The sequence below is a fragment of the Anoplolepis gracilipes genome, chromosome 17 (assembly GCF_047496725.1).
Source record: "Anoplolepis gracilipes chromosome 17, ASM4749672v1, whole genome shotgun sequence".
NCBI classification, from domain to species: domain Eukaryota; kingdom Metazoa; phylum Arthropoda; class Insecta; order Hymenoptera; family Formicidae; genus Anoplolepis; species Anoplolepis gracilipes.
Window position 1 is genome coordinate 2195806 of NC_132986.1, and position 19998 is coordinate 2215803.

Below are 19998 nucleotides of genomic sequence, written 5' to 3' on the forward strand. Positions count from 1 at the left end.
AAAGAGACCGACGGGACAGCAACGTGGCTGAGACAGAAGCTACTGTTGCTTGTTGCAACAACAATTAACGACGAGCGATTAATTATCTGTTTTTCGTGCGTACGGCCAACGATGACAATTGCGATTATAATAGAAATTTCTGTCCGACACGGCGGTAAAAATGGCGACTAATATTCATGATGAATCTCGTGCGAAGTCGACGGAAAGATAGCTACGGGGGAGATCAATGTGGACTTTGAATGCGCATGTGCGTTCGCAAATTAATAATTAATTAAAACTGATGGGGCAGACCGAGTCTAACCAGACACCTGCTGCTTCCGTATTTTCCGGCAACGTGATGATTTTTTTTCTCCCCAAATAAAAAGGTGTAGACTTCAGATATAACAGTACCTCCCGTATATAAATTCGTTTCTATCTCGTGCAAACGAAAATTGTGTTTTCTGAAAGATTTTTCATCAAATTATTTCGGTTTAGATATACGGTATATTATTTTAAGCAAGTGATATTTTTATTAGTTTAATATTAAGAAAATCTCAAATATTATAATCTTTAGAAATTCAAGATAAATTTGTAATAGACATATATATATCTAGAGATTCCAGATTTTTCAGAAAAGAATTATCAGAGATAATTTTAATCAATCAAAAGTATAGAGTCCAACAGAAAAAACACTGACTTATTTTTCTTTTGTTTTAAAATAAAAAATTTATTATAAAAGTCATTTTTAATCGTTTTAACAATTATATTATTTTTATATAAAAATAAAAAATACATTACCATATCACTTGCCATTTATATAGTATAATATTCATATATCTAACAATGGACGCAATTTTAATATAATGTGCATTAGAAATTTCTTAGCATTTTCATATTAAAAGTCCATCTCACTGCAGGTTGTCACACAATAAATATCAATTAATAAATAATAAATGATAAATCATAAAATCAACTATTTTAAAATATTTAAAAAATTCATTAATCAATTCATATTTTTATCGTCCATTTTCATCATAAAAAATAAAATTGTTTCTCATAAACACATGGAATGTTTATTTCTTGATAATTAAATCGAACAAAGAGAAGCCGCGCAGTCCATAATTTAATAAAGAATATAAACCTGTCATTTGGTAAATTCGATATCTGCCACATTAATTATATGCACGTTTCTTTCTCCAACTTATAAGTATCGTATTTTTATTCAAGAAGAGTAATATGTATATCTTTTATTCAATACCACTGTCTTTTGATCAATATTGCGGTCTAGTGGAAAATCGCTAGTAGATCTCTCGATCATTTTACCTTCTGCAGTCTCATCTCGTTGGTGGTTCGAGGCTCGTTTTCCGCGCAGAAGCATTCAGAGTAAAACTCGATGACGGAAACGGCCGGCGCGTCTCTGGACCACTTCCAAGACGCGTTGCAATTTCGAGAAGGATGTGTGAGAGAAGGAGAGACAAGAATCAAACTGATTCTTCTCTCTCGAATATCGAGAATTTCTCTCGATCGTTCGCTCTCTGGCGATCACCCTTGACTCCTTCCTTCCTGGCTGACCGGGCCTGCGGCCAGGAGTGCTGCGGCTTAATCGCGTTTGGCCGACTTCCAGGACACGAGCAGTAGCTAGCGCGAGGAGGCAAGCTTGCTGTCCAGTCACCAACCATTATCCTAAAACTATGTTTGTCTCATCCGCCGGCGAATGCCCCGGGTACGTGGATACGATGTTCGTTTAGTCGTTACAGGCCGCTCTCTCTCTTCCTTTTCGTCTCGCGCAAGAGTCCGGGCGTCTTCTCGAGGCTTCTTCCTCCTGCGAGAATCGTGCGGAAACTATTTGGCCACCAACCAGTTTGATATAATCTTGATATGTTAATGAGAATTTTAGTTTACACACTGATAAATCTATTTAAAACTTAATTTTTCATTTATTCTCTAAGATTCATATCTTTGACATTATAATTGTAATCCTTACTTCGATTCGCGTAAAAATTTTGTGTGAAAAAGCGCAATGCGTTTATCGACAAATTTCAGGAGTGTCATTAATGTTGTAAGTAGTTTACAACACCCGAGCAGGAACTCGTCGCGAGTTGACGATCGATTAATAATGTAACGAGTTTCCGAAAGTAAGAACCGACTGAAGAGTGAGATAGAGAAAGAGAATAGCAATGACGAGTATAGCATTTTCCAAGCTTTGAATTTATTCGCGCGTATAATCAGAACTACCTGAAGAGAGAGAAGAGGGGGAGGGCGGGGGAGGAAGGAGGAGAACTTTCCGCTCCGACGTTAATACTTAACAACGGAAATATATAATTTCCTCGTTTCCGGAGCTCATTACGAATTTCCGCGAACCCTCGCACGCAGTCGAAGTGTTAAATTAACAAGCATTGTTCTAAAGAGAGATTTCACGGGAATGACTCTCTCTCTCTCTCTCTCTCTCACTTCTATCCCTCTTCCGTTAAAGTATTAAAAAAATGCTGCTCACTTGAAAGTTATTCGCGTTCGGTTTATGTAGAGCTCTTCTTTTTTATCCGTGTATCGTATTGCGAATTTGATAAGGTTTCGCATTAACAATCACAGAAATTATATTACAAATAACATCATAAAATTTATTAAAAGGTATTTTAGTTGCGCGAAAGTTCTGTGCGAACAAATGAGTATAATTATTTTGCTACTGCATTCACGTATTTTTTATTCTCTTTTTATCGCCCTCCATCTCTTATCTTGAATATAAAAATTCACAAACGCGTCTGTGCTGTCTTCTATTCTCGAATTTTGCTCGCATTGGAATAAGTCATGCAATAAAGGGTTAATAGGACGCGGGAGATAATTTCACAAATTTCCGAGAGAGAGAGAAAGAGAGAGAGAGAGAGAGAGAGAGAGAGAGATACCGAGACTCGAAATACACATAATACGAGAACGAGCAATACCTACACGTTGTTAGTGCCTCTCGCAAAATGCACGGCGTGCATTTTCCCGGTATATGTACTTATACATCGGAATAACTTTTTCGTACAAAGAGCGCACCTCTGTTGCTGTTTTACATTACGCCGCCGAGATTGGCACACAACGCTGCCTTTATTTCCTTTGTCTAATTACGCGCCGCCCATTTTAGGTAATTACACTACGCCACCGTCCTGGCTTTTCGGATAGGACGGCGTCGGACGATAATCCACGTAGCCAGATGATAATTTGTCACGTGCAGCGCTATAACGATAGCCGGTTTCCGCGAGGATATCCTCCATTCGCTTCACGGTCGTATTTACGACGGCGAATTTATCGCCGTCGGATGCACGTTGATACGCGGATGTACGTACAGCATGCATTTTTTTCACGTCGGATAATGAAGGGAAGAGAAATACAATATTCGCGATCCGTGAATTTTCTAGAATATTATACGATTCGTTTATTTGGAGTATGAAAAAAATTCCAGCTTTAGAATTTTCAAAAGACGTATTATTTATAAATGACAGGCGATACGATTGATTTTTATACACGAGTAGATTATGCTTTTGTTGGCATAGGGCAGTCATATCAGTTTATTAAAATTAAACAAATATTCTAGACACGTGAAGTTAATTCGTAAAAAAACGTATTACTTGCCGTTTTAATTATAGAAAATATAAAAATAAATAATGAAGACAGCTCGTTGATGATATATACTTATTGGACACAAAATTCACAACTGATGCCAATATTGAATTGAACTAAAATTTTCTCAAAGAACCATGAAAATAATTACTTATCGAATAATTAGACGAGAGGTGTGGTAACTGTGAATCATCCCGCATAATGAGGCCAAGAGAATCTAAGAGAGGCTAAGAGAGGGACGCAAGTGGGTCGTTTAAGTAATTTGCAGCTGCACAACCGACAATTGCACCATTAGAGTTAATTAATCTCTGCTACTGAAGGAAATATTTGCACCTATTTCACGGCTTTACTCGCCTACAAATGTACGATTTAATACGACGGTTTGTTCTGTAGTAAAATACTGGCTCTCTCTAGCCAGTTCCATTGCACTTTCAAGATGACAGGAACGCGTCATGCGAAGAGTCAACGCGTTTGAATAAAAAAAAAAAAAAAATATATATATATATACATATACATATACATATACATATACATATATATATATATATATATATATATATATATATATATATATAGAATTGCGGCCTGGTAGCCGGAACGGGCGCTTGTCACTGTTGGAAACGAACGGAAGTTTCTGATTCACGGGACCATAAAGCGATTTCTGCCGGCGCATTACACCGATCGAGGCGCGAAAATACGGGAGCGGCTTTTTTAACAGGGCGTCGAAGAGAGAACTTCGCACACACGGTTCGGTAAGCGAGACTTTAAAAATAATCGGTGCCATTCGCGGCCTCGTGGTCGAACGAGCCCGGCCCGGCCGTTTATTCGTTGTGTTAGCAGCTTTGGTTTTTCCAGTGATTTGTATTTACCTCTCTCTCTCTCTCTCTCTCTCTCTCTCTCTCTCTCTCTCTCTCTCTCTCTCTCTCTCTCTCTCTCTGCGGCTCTCGGCGAAATATATTTTTATGATCGTATACAGTAGCGTCTCTTTATAAGTTTTTACCAGCGCACAAATTATTCAACTTTTTTGCGAGGAGAAATAGCTTTCTTTCCGCAGCTTGAAATTTAAAAATTTGTAGACATTTGAAAGATTTCGATTTAATTTCCCTGTTTAAGAAATTTAAATTCAATTTCTTCATTCGTATAGCTAAGTTTCCTCAAAATATAAAAATTTTGTTTTGTGTCAAATTAAAAAAAAAAAAAAAAAAAAAAAAAAAGCAATCGCATAAAATGTTTCTTTTAATATGTACAAAATTATTTCTCACTTTATTTTGAAAATAATTCATTCGTAAATTTTTTATTCAAGTTATATTCATTTTTTGGAGAGCAGAAAAAAAAGAAGATTCTCATTATAACACTCGCCAATTCTATTATATAACGAGAACCGAAAAGTTTAAAAGACAATCGCGGAATTTATCCTCTACGGTGTCCGCGTTCGAAGCAGCGCTTTTCGAGCAGCTTGGCCGAAAAGCTCGAGACTGCGCTTTTCCCAAAAGACAAAAAGAGCAGCAACATTTGCATATGCGCTCGGCCACCATCTCTCGCGTTTTTCCGATAAATTATATTTGCCAAGTCGGTGCAAGAGAGAAAGAGAGAGAGAGAGAGAGAAAGAGAAACTCGGTTTCGGCCAGCTCGTGTACGTGCGAACCGAGAGAGTCGCGGCGGCAAATGCAGATTTACGCAAAATAGGAGCCCGTTTTTGAGAGACTGTCGGCCAGCAAACAGAAAGAGAGAAAGATAGAGAGAGATAGAATGCACATCGTCGACGAGACCGCTGCAAACGCGACTACGTATCCCGCGGACCTCGGTACTGGACACAGGAAAACATATAATTTAACGGACGAGGATAGAGTTCGGTATGCTAAATGGACGTTCGACCTACTTTTGGGGGTCTCTATTATTACCGGGATCTTTGTCGACGTCACGCGTTGGATTCACATGCAATTTGCGTGGAATAACTTTTCCCCCCTCTCCCCCGCCCCCAAACGTTGGAAGGTAATACAATTTACTATGGTCCATATATACTGCACGATTAGATTTGCGTATTAATTAGGGCTCTCGTGCGAGAGGAAAAAGAGACGAAATTTGTCTCAATCATACCCTCGTCCTCTAATAAATGTCGCGTTAAAACACACACATATTCAACTATCGAATTAAACGTTCCGAAAAATTTTGTTTTACGTGTCTGTATAAAAAAAAAAAAAAAAAAAAAAAAGTATATATGGTTTTCGCGTTTAATTAAACACTTTTATTTCGAGTTTATACCGTTTGTATTGATATGTAAAATATATTTTACTATACATATACAAATGGCCGTTTTAATATACCTACTCTCATTTGGCGAGGGTGAAAGACTCGAATATAAAATTCGCGCCAACATGCAACGACAGGCGAGAACGTCTCACGAAATGTTGCAACGATATATATATAATTCAACGTTGAACGGTCTCACAACGAATAAGAGAGGCGTTCGTCCGAGTTTTCGTTGGCACCGATTGTTCCGCGAGCCGTGAGCGTGAAATTTCCCACGGAATATATATATAGTGTGCCGTCGTAAAACGATTCTTCGTTTGTACAAGTGCTGCTCGTTTTGCTGTCTCGTCGCGTCGACGGAAAATATCCTTCGCGTTATTTTACGCATATTTAACGTGCTAAACTTTTGAAAGAGCTTTCTCCTTCCTGTATGAAACATTACTTTTTTTATCTTGTATCTTACGCTTTTAATGAATTTCAAAAGGTTCATTGTCATGGAGGATATATGAATGATATCGATCACTGTAAAAAAATTGTCCAAGAGTTCAGACACATTTTATCTGAATTTTCGTCAATCTGAAGTATCTGAAAGTAATCAAAGTCATTTTTCCAAAAGTTTAGAAAAATGTCTGAAAATTCTCTCTGAAAATACACGGACAGTGTATCTGTAAAAAAATTTAGACATCTTATCTACATTTTTTTACAGTAATTACTTTTTGCTTTTACTATAAAATTGAAGAATTCTGACAGAAGTCGCTGGAAAGAATTTCTATTCTTATAATTCCTACGTCATAACTTTGAAAGCAAAGTACGTTACCTGTAATATTAAAATGTATATTTTAAGATGACACAAAGAACAGGATTTTTGCCATAAATCTTTCTCTCTTTATTTTCTCACAGACGCTTATTATACGGAAAAAAAAACCTATAATCCGATTGCGAATCATTAGTTTCAGGCAAAAATCCAGTACTTCTGTAAATAATTTTTCAATGTAAGGTAATTGTCTGAAGTTCCGTACACTCATTGCGACAAATTTAGAAACAGATGATAGGCGGTAGTGATAAAATAAATGGGCGACGTAAATCAAAGCAACTCAAGTATATTAACGGTCCGGCGTGATTTGTCGTGTAAAAATCGTCGCGCGAAAATTATCGCGGCGGCTGGCGCCAAGTCGAGTCGTATGCGCGGGATTATCCGGCTTTTCCCGTAAAACGAGGTTTCGAGGAGAGTTGGCAGCTCGCGGCAACTTTTATCCGTGCCGCGATGCAACCGCGTTGTTGCTTGGCCAAGCACATTATGTGGCACAGCTCGATGATGCAACGCGAGAACCGGCTTCAGAGGATTTTAGAGCTCCATTTTAATTAGATAATTCACTTTGTTGCGTGATTATAAACTCGATATGACCCTTCGCGACTGGAGTGGTACGCTTCTCGCACCATTGCACGTAGGAGATAAATCACGAAAGCAGATTTATTTATATCGAGATGTTCCATTTTTTTTTTTATTTAGTAGACAAATTATGCAAGCTAGAAGAATTTTTCTCGAAATTATTTATAACTTAAATAATGATTTTAAAAGTCTTTATTTCCGTTTGCAATCATATTATCATGTTATAATTTCATAATTATATAGTATAATGAATAACGATATATGTTTTATTTCGTAATTATTATCTCAAATATAGCTCGAATATAAAATTCAGAAAATTAGACATCTATCGTGAGTGCATTTTGCCACGATCGGCATATCAGTGTGTCATTTTCGTACTGCATGAAATTCACATCCATGTCGCCCAAACGTAAATTGACATTTAATAAAAGCGCATTGACGTGTACACAATACTCTCGAATGTAGTTAATACTCGTGATGAATATTTGTGATTAATCGAGAAAGGACATAGTTATTGTCGTGGTCACACACTGTTGTCTCCTTTGAACTTGAACAAGTAAAATTGAATTTTTGTTGTGTTTATGTATGCGCAAAACATGTAAGTAATATTTGATTACAATCTGTAGTCTAATACATTTTTATTTTTACAAAATTTTTACAGAATTTTTACAAAAGTTCTGCTTTAAACGGAGTTAAACAATGAACTTCTTTATCCTATTCAAGAAAAATTAATTTTCATGATTTGTATTTGATCTTGTATGTATAGTGTGATGTAATAGGTATATAATAAAAACAAAGTGCTTTATTTTTAATGAGAATAATCTTTTTTCACATATTCAATTTAAAGTATGATCATTATTTTAAGTACTATTATGCGTGTAACTATCTTTGCTTGGCAGTAGAACAAATCCGCATTGAATCAGACAAATCTTAATACAGCTTATCAAAACATATTACGCTACATAAATATAATATAATAGTATAAGAAAATTTTTTTTTAATAATAAAATAAAGATATTTTACATATATAGAATATAAAGTGTCTGAGATGATTTATCTAGTTTTTTAATTGTTATAAAAGAAACTATTTACTATTAAAATCTCGATATATTTCAATAACGTTCAATATATGTATTTAAATAAAGAAAATTAATAATAAAGTTAATCATAATATAAATTTAAAAAAATAACAATGATTTTAAAATTAAAACGAATCTCTCTCTCTCTCTCTCTCTCTTTCTCTCTCTCTCTCTCTCTCTGTTTTCTCTTAGGTTTTCATCTATTGTAAATTCAGAAATACTAATAAAAGATTCAATGGAAACAATAATATAAATATTTTGAACAGAATTATTTTCATGCTTTCTTTCATTGGTCGATATAGAGCACAAACACTGGTATGATAAATGAGTGATTGAAAATCACTATATGGCTTTGAGCTTTGCACAAACGACTTTGCTCACATAGTTGGGTCCAGAGCGAACGATCCTGGTATCTGGACTGATCTCGAATCGACCGTGAAACGAGCGAACGGATCCGTGCTTCGTCGTGGTGCTCGTCCTATCCTCGTCTCTCCCTTGCTAGCGTTTCAATTTCCTTGTTCGGCGAATTCCAGGCCACATTGCACGCCTCTGGTTCGATATTTGCCGGCAAATATTGGCATCGCGGTCTGGCTACGAGCATTTATTTCAACCGCGGGAAAACCGTCCCCGGGAATCTCGACGAGAGTAAAGGCATCGTGAAAATAACGAGCGTTGCAGCGAGAGACATTCGCGATGCATTCGCGGTTTTCGAGACACGTCCCTCGACAAAGAACACGCGCGTTTGCCAGGTGATCTGTGAAATATTGAAAGACGCTAGACACAAATTCATCGATCATTGAATCGAGAAATTATTGCGCGATGCAAATGTTTGTCGGTAGGTTCTTCTCACACGCGAATAACGGCGAGACAAAAGAATAATCGACGCGCTTGAAATTAATTAACAGCAAATCAGATCGTTATTATTATTCATCGGGAACGCGAATAACTCCGCGCGCGAATTATTTTCCATCCCGATTCTCCAAGCTTTATGCAGAACCTTGGAGCAAACCGTTACCGTATATAAATGTGGATGAAAAGCTGTTTATCTCGGCAATCCCTAGTCTACGTAATTATAATTAAAAGTTGAAGTGTCGACCGCGTCAAATGCGCTAATGAGCGTCAGAGATGAAAATATGAAAATTCATTACTTCGACATGAAAATTTCGTAGCGAAAATCATTATACGATGACCACGTTATATTTCGCCATCGCCATCGGATTTCTATCGTCGCTTGCGATTTAATGAATTTCGTATTCGCAACTGCAGCTTGATGAATATTAATTATAATTACGTGCTTTGCTCGCACAAAAGTACGAACATTTTGTTCAAAATGTGACAGAGAGTAATCTACATCCATTTTACGTATAATAATATACATACTAATAATGCAAACTTGTGTATATATATTTTATCTTTCAAGTATTTTTATTTAACTCGTTTCTTCCTTTTCGCTCGCAATTTCGCCAATTTATTGATATAAACTGCTTATTCATCCGCACGTTTACACGATGAATGTTCAAGACGTATCAAAAGTGTCTACGATCTCTCGTACGTTATACAGGTATACAGTACACGAAACATCGATTTTACGACGAGGACGTGCGCGCGCTATTTCCGCGATTGTCTGAAAACTCGGCTACCGGTTGGATTCGTTAACCCATTAACATTTTATTACCGGCAATTCTTCCTCGGCCCTCGTGCTCGCTGCGATTAACCAGCGGAAGTCGGCAAGGAAACGTAAGTATGTACGGAGAGTATAGCTCGAGATGTAACGGCCAGATGGGGGCGGGGGAGGCGGAGGAATAAGTTCTTCCGAGGCGCTTCCGTTTCGGGGAGGGATAACGGGAACGTGAATGGAAGTGGAAGAGATTTGTGAGTGGAAACACGGAAAATACGAGGACGTACTTCCACGACGTGCGGATCGTCGGGGGAGAGGAGGGGGGGGGGGGCAGTCGTGGCGAGTGATTTATTCACCTAACCGTATATAGGAGAGCGAGAGATCGTATCGGAAGCATCGATTTTTCGTGCGGCGCGCGGATTGCGAGCGATTTGTCTTGCTCGAAGGTATCCCTTCTCCTTTCTCTCCCCCTTCCCTTCACCTCCTGTGCCGCCTCTCTTCCTCCCATTATCGCCGGAATCGGCGATAATAATTGCCGTGGCATGACGATGCTAAAGCTGCAACGATGACCTTATTTCTTCGTTTTGCGCGAAAGCAAAATTCACTTACAAATACCGCCTTTCAGAGAATTTAATGTAGTATTCTTCTTATTTGTAAATTGCGATATTTTACGTGTATTTACGAGCCAGTTACATATATTTCACTCTATTAATATCTTTTCTACAAATTTACGACTCACGTACCTAATATATGTATGTATATCTAACTAATATTTATATCATATGTGTGAGTTAATTTCACGTTGCTGCAATTTATTTCATTTTACCTTCGACTATATCTAAGAGATGATTTAGCAACACATTACTGTCTTAATATTAATTTGAATAAAATTCATTCGCTTTCTTCGCGACATTTGTAAATATATTTCGTGCGACTGTTACCGTACTTTTATCGAGCATATTCTTTGAAAAAAAGAAAAGAAATCATCGGAGGTGTTTGAAATGAATAAGTTCTCTAGTCAACGATTAAAGCGAGGCCAGTTCGATAATCCGCAGAGGAAGTCAGAATGTTCGCCATTGCAGTCACCTTTACCACCTAATCGTACCTAAAGACAGTCTTTATGTCCGCCTTATCGTAACCACGTGGTACAACATATGGACTCACGCCCACGGCATGTATAACGCCCGCGATCAAATACGAGATTATCGTACTGGCATACATTTTACGAGAAATCGATGATTTAAAATGGAGCGAATATATCGGCATAAACGAATGACATGATCTCACTTTCGCACAGAGCGTACAAATCGCCGGTACTCGATACATTGACATAAGTCAGAATATTTTACTTTTTAGGATATGGCTACAAAAGATTGAAATATTACTGTGGGTGTATTAATAAAATGTTATGTAATATTAAAATGGCTAGAATATTTTATTAATCGCTTGGAGCGTATTTTTTTACGATTATCTGAAAATTTGAAAAATAAAATCGTTTCAAGAAATATCAAGTACAGGAAAATAATTATATTATTTACGTGTGTATATATATATATATATATATGTATCGTTATCTTTAGTTAGGAATTATTAATCAATTTAATTTGAAAGTTGCGTCGAAAACCTGGTCGCCTTAATTCAGCTTCCTGTCACGAGTTATTTATCGGCTATTGACAACTTATAAATTGGATTGCTTCACGACTTCGTGGAACTTTGATAGCTGTCGATAAATTCCGTTTAACCACCATGGGATTCCAAGTAAAGAGGACGGGAAAATGGGAGAAAATAATTAAAATTGGCTCATTAAAATTTTCATATACACAGCTGCATTATCTGATTGATAGACGTCAAAGCTAATGAATCGGCCGGTTCGAAAGCGCCATAAATCCGAGAATTTAAATTGTTACTCTGGGTAAAAATGCCTTGTTAAAAATTTAAAATGTTAATTTAAAATGGAACAATATTTTCATATATAATGATAATCAAACGTGCAAGTAATTTGAGTTTATATTTTTCTTCTAAACTATAGATTTTTATTATCGCAAGATTACATATTAGCCTTGTTTTAAAAAATTGCAGATTTGCAAATAATATTCTGATTCAAATAATATTCCGCATTCGTGGAAGATGAGAGAGTGAAAAATAAAGAAAGAGAGAAAAAGAGGGGGAGAGAGAGAGAGAAAATGGTAAATACATATGTTTTGCAATCACTCAATAATCTGTATTAAATGAGTACAGTATTAACGGAAATCCGATACCAATATGCCGATCGTGATGACCATTAATGAAAAAATGGCAAGTTAGTTAAGAATATTGAATTTCAAGACTATGAATTAGATGACATTTTTCGTCATATTCCGGTTTGCTTGAATTTCATAAGAACTTGAGTGACATCTAATTAACTAATACAGCAATATTTTTTTTTTTCTCATTCAGAAGCAAATAGTATATCTTTGCGAGCTTTAATTTGGTAAATTAAAAATGTTTATAGCTACACGATTTTCATAGGAAATGTTATAGAGATTTATCAGCTATATTACTTTTAAATAATAAAAAAAAGATGAAATATGAAGAATGTTATACCTACTATATTTGGTAATTGAAATTATGTTGTACTGTGATGTTATACTACTACGTAAAAAATAATTTAAATATTCAATATATTCAATATACTTAATATATTTTTATAGATTTTCAATAAAAAATATAAATCATACTTGGAACTTTTTCCGTAAAACTCTCTTCGATAATATTCTGCAAGAAATAAGTTGATTAAACACAAAAATAAGATAAGAATATATTCTTCTTCATTTAGTGAAATTATTAATTAATCAAGGATTTGACTTTAATATCTGTTGATTTCCCTTTTGCATTTCCTTATTTACCCATTTTAATATTCATAATTGAGAATATAAAAGAGAGATAAATACATATACTGATAATTAAAATATATAATATAAATTTCATTTCCACGCGCGTTCCACATTCAATATTTAATTATATTGCTAAGCGATACCAATTTGCCGACTGTAAAAAGAGATACAGATTAAAATCCAAGCATTTTAAAAGTAATCTCCGATGTCGAAAATTTAATTTTGCACCAACTGAATTATTTTTAATTCACTCATCTTTCACAGATTTCTCGAATCTATTAAATTACATTCGTAATTCTCTGTATAACCTTATATTGATTAATACGATTCAAGATTATTAAATCGGCACATATTCTTATATTTCGGAGGGAATATTAATCGAGATTCAGGACACGTCCCTCCTGCGTTTTGTATCACGTTTTGTTTCGCCATTTGCGCGTTTTATTCCACGACAGGTCATCCGCTATATATTCGCGGCAGTCTTGGTATTCGATGCCCGACGACCATGACTACTCGCACCTAGGGAAATCTCTCTTCCGTTCACGCCATTACCGGGTAACGGTACTTCGCTATCTCGATGAAGACAGTCGAGAGTCCTCGGACAGAAACGAGCCCTCGTCCTCGTCCCTCGTTTCTCGATTCCGTCCGTGGGAAGGATTTTCCTCTTTGATTTTACTCTTTTCTTACCTCGCGCTCTTTCGTCCGCAATCAATGCGCTATAACGCCGATTCGAAGACGTTTCCTCAAACAACCTTTTCGCTCCTCGTCTTCCCCGTCGACTGAGATCTCCTCCGATACCGGCCGATCTAGTCTAGATCGTCGTCCTGTCGTTCTGTCCTCATCACCTTTATCTCCCTCGGTTATTTCTATTTTCGCGCTCGCGAATATTTTTTTCTTAAATATTGCAGGATTTCGCGCGGAAAGGAAACTCGATTGTCTCTCCTCAATCATTCATTCGTCCCCGCTGACGTAGCTTAAAATGCTCCAGACACTAGATTTCCAGAAGCAATACCGTTTCTATTCTTTCATCCAATTAAGCTCATAATTTTGTAGTTTCTTAGTTCTAACAGGTGTTAAAAGAAGCTTTTGTTGAAATTTTAATAAAATTTTCCGTTTTATGTGCTTTCACAAATACTAGAATAAAAGTTTTTTCAATACATATTTGCACAAAATAATCAAATTTTTTGACGAGATTTCTGGATTTATAATTATTTTCTCACGTCTGTATTTTAAAATATATATGTACATAATTTCTATTTAATATGTATACATATACAATACATATATAATACTTATTTGACATAAATATATTATTTATTTTATATTTAACTATTAATACCTTTGAATAAAATGACCCCTGAAAACTACGTTTTTTTATGTAAATTCTTTTCTAAGGATATATATTTTTCATTCAACAGAATTACATAAAATCATAAGAATTTATAAGAACATTGATTAATTAATTCATATCACTTAATTAACTTTTCATTTTGTAAGAAGACGAAAAATGTTTTTAATTCAAGAAATTTACAGAGAGATTGATGTTTGACGGATAAAAATAATTGCTCTTTTCACTAATCTCAAATTTTTCTCGCGAAATAAAGAAAAAGTGCCTCATCATATGACGAGGCTGCTGTTTTGTCAACAAGCTTACGCCCAATAATAGTGATACTCGGCGGGCAAATTCGCAAGATAATTACTGCGGTCGAATAATAAAGGCGACGCGCGAAACGTGGATAATTTCGAGATAATTATCGAACACGCGCATCGATCAAAAGGGTGAACGCGCGTTCGCGCGTCTTTCCGCGTATCGGTGGCTGGCTCGCCGACTTTGTCGCAGTGCGTCGAGCGATTAATTATGTACTAATAACAATTACCCGTGGATATTGCCACGAGGGACTCCCCGCGAGCGTCTGGTTTCACAGATCCCAGTCCACAATTCCGCCGTCGCCGACGCTCTAATTTCAACTAAACCGATCGCGTCGTCCTTTGATACCGCTTTGTCGAGCCATGTCTGTGTCAATTTGGCGTTAGATAATTGCCACACTACCGGCCGCATCCGTCTGCTCTTGCGGAAGTTACATAATGTAATGATTTAATAATATTGCTATTGCGAGAGTCGGGCTCGCTCGTTACGTTAACTTTACAAGTGCACACGTCCTGACATAATCATTAAACTTTAATAGATGAAGAAATAGTACGGCCTTGCCTTATTTCTACATTTACATTATGTATTATTTCTGCCAATCTATCAGGTTAAAGAGAACAGATTAAAGCAGAATATAATTTTTCTAAATTTTTTAAAATTTATTTATAAATATTTCTTTAGCCAAATTTTTTTTTTATAAATTCTTTCCATTCAGTTTTTGATTTTTAACTTTTATTTCGATTCATTTCGCTTTCTATCTTTATCTTGTCTTTTATTCGCACAGCGATCTATCTATCGCGTGACGAATTTCGATTCGCATATAACTTAATTCGAATTCCCTTGCTATCGGAATTTTCGTTGAGCGTGCTTTCAAGTTAATTGCGCGACACGATGTAAGGGACAGATTAGGAACTCAAAGGAACGGAAAAGTTGCGCCAAAGGCCGTCGCGAAGAAACTCTTGCTCTCGCGAACACCCGTGATTTTTCCTTTTCCGATTTTTCTTCTCTCTTGGCCGCAAAGCGGAAAGTTTTCCCTCCGTTCCTTACTGCGACGTAAAACTCCATTACACGCGACATCAAAGCTACTTCTCCCGACGGTCAAAGCGAATGCTGTAAACCCTGCGAGTGCGGCGTCGCTCTCGAGAGGTTTCGATTCAGGTCCGCGTAGGTTGAATGCGATCTGACAGAGCCACGAGATTCGATTTGCAAACGTAATGGTATTAACGCGATCTCACGATGGCTCAGGGCTAATTTCATGGAAATCATTAAGCTCCCACATAAGGAATTTCCTCAAGATTTCTGGTTTCAATGCATCCCGAAGCTTATATTCAGACATTACCGCTTTGAAAAGGGACTCTTATCGACGTTTGCATAGTTGTATGTGATTACGAGAATATGCAATCGTAATTGCTTGAATATATTTATCTTAAATAAATTGCCTTACGATGCAATAGCTTTATAAATCAAGCTTGATTAATTTATTTCGTTTTTCTTCATTATTTCCTTTATACATGATTTTTGAAAATAATATTTAAAAATTTTGTTGAGAAAGTTTTATTTTTTCCTAAAGTTTTTAAATTACATTTTATATAGCCATCATATGTTTTATTTAGTTTTGGTCTTTTTTATGAAGCAGTTTGTCAATTCTCCTATTTATTCTTGAATGTACAAAATATGAGAAAAGTATTTATATTCTTGACGTGAGTTTCAGGAAGCAAAAATATGACACAGTTGCTACCTATAAAAATTCAATTTCCCATGAGAAGTATATCTTCTCCGGACAGCATTTCAAAAACAGAAACATGGGCCTGTCATCTCTATTTTATTCTCGAAGCCGAACGAATAGAAGACTCGTGTCTTTTGACACTAGCCCTCGTATATTTGCTTTGTTTTATATATTGCGTCGGTGATTTGACAAGATTACGAGTTTATTTTCGAGCCAAGCACCGACGTTCGTCATCCGAAATTCCAATATTTCTCCTGCTCGTTCGACAAAGGTGACGGCAATTTCTGCCAAACGAAACGATGCGCGAAAACGATCGGAAAGAGAGAGAGAGAGAGGGAAAGAGAGATTTACCGATGTATCGCGCGCGTGAACACAAAGGCCAGAAGAATATATTTCCGCGCCCGGCGGGACTATATCGTCTATAAAATACACGCCGCCCAGTCTAGACAAGCTTAAGCGGCGGATGACAGTTTTACGTCGGGCGTTTGTTGGTGACGCGAGAGGAAGTGAGAAAGGAGTTTCGCGGGCATATGACTCTCCCGCCTATCAAATAGCCCGGACACGTTCGATTTTACGACGCATGGTTGTTATCCGGTAACGATTACGAGCCGAGTGACATTGACAGCGCGTTCGCGGCTACCCCCCGCCCGCTCGTCCTCGTCGCCGAGGACAGTAATTGAAAATTATGGCGGAAAACATTCTCGGCACAGGTGACACGACCGGTACGACGTCGTAAGATCGCTACTATAAAGCACGATACTCGAGAATGTGTTTACGGATCATCGGACCTATCCCTTTTTTTTCCGATATCCCAGTGGTAGCAGCGGTTCTTAATCCTTTCGTTCTTTCAGTTCATATCTTGAATCTTCAAAATTAATATATTAACATAGTTTTCATTATATTACCGAAATTTTATTATTACAATTTCATTTTTATTAGAGAAATTATACAAGTTTTATTATTTATAATTTTACTTTTATATTAATATTGATTTTGAATTAAATATATATTGATATATTTAAAAGATTAAACTCATATGTGTGTAATAATTCATATTCTTAAAAAAAAAAAAAAAAATCTAGCACAATTTATATCTCTAGAGAGAGAGAGAGAGAGAGAGAGAGAGAGAGAGAGAGAGAGAAGAAATACTTCTCAAATTCCAAAATATTACGCGAGTCTCTCGTTAAGAATCACTGCTTTACGAGAACACGACGATCGTGTTCGCGCACGTCTTTTCATAACAGCATCTTTAAGATTTTTACGAGCGTGTTGCAGGATATCTCAAGATAAGATATATGTTGAAATATTTAGAAAATAATTTATCCTATATAGAGTTTATTTGAAAATTATGTCATTATAAAGTGTAGGATAATTATACAATTTCCTTTATGAATTTTTGTTACATCTATCTATATTTCATTAATTAATTATATCCTACGAAAAGAAAGAGATAAATTTTGGATAATAAATTTGGAGTGTAGAAAACGAAGAGAGAGATAGCTCATCGCGAGAGGTCACACGCGTAAGAGATGGGCTCTTCACCTCTGCAAAGGTCCAGGTTTCTATCGCGGGTGGAATATAACGGGTGGTCCGGGTGAGAAAGGCGAGTGCCAGTGGCGGAGGTGGCGAATTTATGGGCCGCTCCGAGATTATTCCGAGACTTACGCGCCGAGGAAAAGTGCATCGCGCTAAACAAATTTATGGCACGCCCGAGATTATGGTCGACGAGAAGTAGCTGGAGAGCTCCCCGGCGAGTTTCCCGAATCGAAATTCTCCTCTCGTCCTTCTACAGCCGTCGTCTCTCCTTTCCCTCAACACGGCTGTGCCGTACGCTTTCACGGAAGCGTCGATCGCGGCTGGATACCCTTTCAATTTATTTCCTCTTCGTTAAAAGTTCTTCCTCCCCACCCCGTGAATATATAGAACCTAATATGAGACAGGATTTTCCACTGTGAAACTACACGCTGTAGTTGTACTCGAGAAAATAACCTTACAAGAGTTTAAATTATAAATGTAATATTTCCTTCGGATCTGTATACAAGATCTTTCTTAGAATTTATATAAAAAGTTTAAAAAATTGTATCATCTTTCTCACGGTCATGTGCAGTTTTCGACGACTCATAATGTCAACTATTATCGATAAGTAATGTAAATCAGAGAGCAGCACAAGCATGTGTGTGCAGCAATCATAATTAAATTTCATGATGATTGATCGTTCATGCATGAGCAAAGCTTAACGTCGGCGGAGAAACAAATTTTTATACGTTATTCATCATCATCATCGCGAATAATTCGCGAAATATGATTAAATCGATGTCTCGCAAAGCATCCGGGAAAAATGTGATGTATTATAAGAGTTTAATAAGAAGCGAAGCTGACACGGATAAAAAGCGAAAAAAATGAAGCACGTGCAGTGAGCCGAGCGTGATTTCATGAATCGGTTTTAATCTATATGTATATAACGATCCAATGTTATGGGATTTTTTTCAATGTTAAATTCGCGTCCAATGATTGTAATTGATATCGTGTGATGAATCAAAAACAGACATAGACGATTATATCAGGTTCACTCGCTATGATCGATATAAACATAGCGCAATGAACTTCAGCTAATGTCATGATTGATTGCAAACGGATGTTGCATTCTGTAGCAGCAATTACGTTCACGTTACGTGATGTGTTTTCCCGCGCACTTGTTGAGCACGATTCTGATTGATTTGTGAGTGACAAAATTTATTTTATAGCTTCCAAGGCCTGTCATTGTAAATCTGGAAGCAACAAGCATTTTTATTTCGCCAACTAATGGCTAAATAAATAAGCATCCTATCCTAAATAATTACTTTCGAGCTTTTTAGCAAATTGCTAGCAATATTGAAATAGAATTTTAATATTTTCATGCAAGAAGGAAAAAATTTCATCTAGATGATTACAAGTATTTTTGCTTTTTAACGTGCGCAAAATGTTATGCTCGAAGGCATATTTTCATGCTTATATTCGCATGAAGAAATAGATGTAATATTGTTACGATAAAAATAAAAAAATTTAATAAAATTTATTTAACATCGAATTGAAAGATCTTTGAATTATTATACTACATATAATCGTAATATTACATAATAATATAATTGGTAATATTTACTCTAAATCAATTATAAATATTATTATATATATAAAAATATTTATATGTATATTAATATATACTTATTAATATTATTATATAATATTTATTTAAAATAATATTATTAACATTTATTATGTTTCAAGTTGTAAAAATACGGAAGAAAAAACCATAAATTCAGATCAGTATTGATTGAGATATTTTAGTATTTAAAGTGTGATAATAAAAAGTAATTTTTACTTTTTATTAAAAATAACGCATACCGATGAAAAAAGCTAAAACGTTTGTGTTGTACATCGCAAAGTTTCTCTGGCACGACGCCGCGTGTTGCAATTTTCAAGATGACTGCTTTCTTTTTTCGTTTCATCCGACTAAGTGTGCGAGAATTGGACGCGCCATATTTTCGACATTGTCAAACACGAGCAAAGTTGTCGCGTGCAACGCTCGCAATTCGAGTTCGAGGGCTCGTTAAAATCCATCAAACTGTGAGAAAAGCACACATTGCCCTCTACCCTTAACTCTCTTCCGTACTTTCCGAAACTGTCGCGACGACTCGTATCTTACACTATCCCCAAGACATTCTTCGCGCTTGTCCAGCAGTATATATAATGTCACTATATGCGTGTCGAAGTATAAAATTAACTAATATTTTTTGTTACAATTTAATGCGACTAATTTGGAAAATTTTGTTAAAAAATAATTCCAACAAGTAAATAA

The 19998-nt window shown here is 36.2% G+C and overlaps 1 protein-coding gene across 3 annotated transcripts in view; it reads right to left on the reverse strand.

The window, feature by feature from the left end:
• The window catches only part of Vn (membrane-bound neuregulin protein vein), a 337235-nt gene that overhangs the window by 120544 nt on the left and 196693 nt on the right, over window positions 1–19998 (reverse strand). The window lies entirely within an intron of this gene.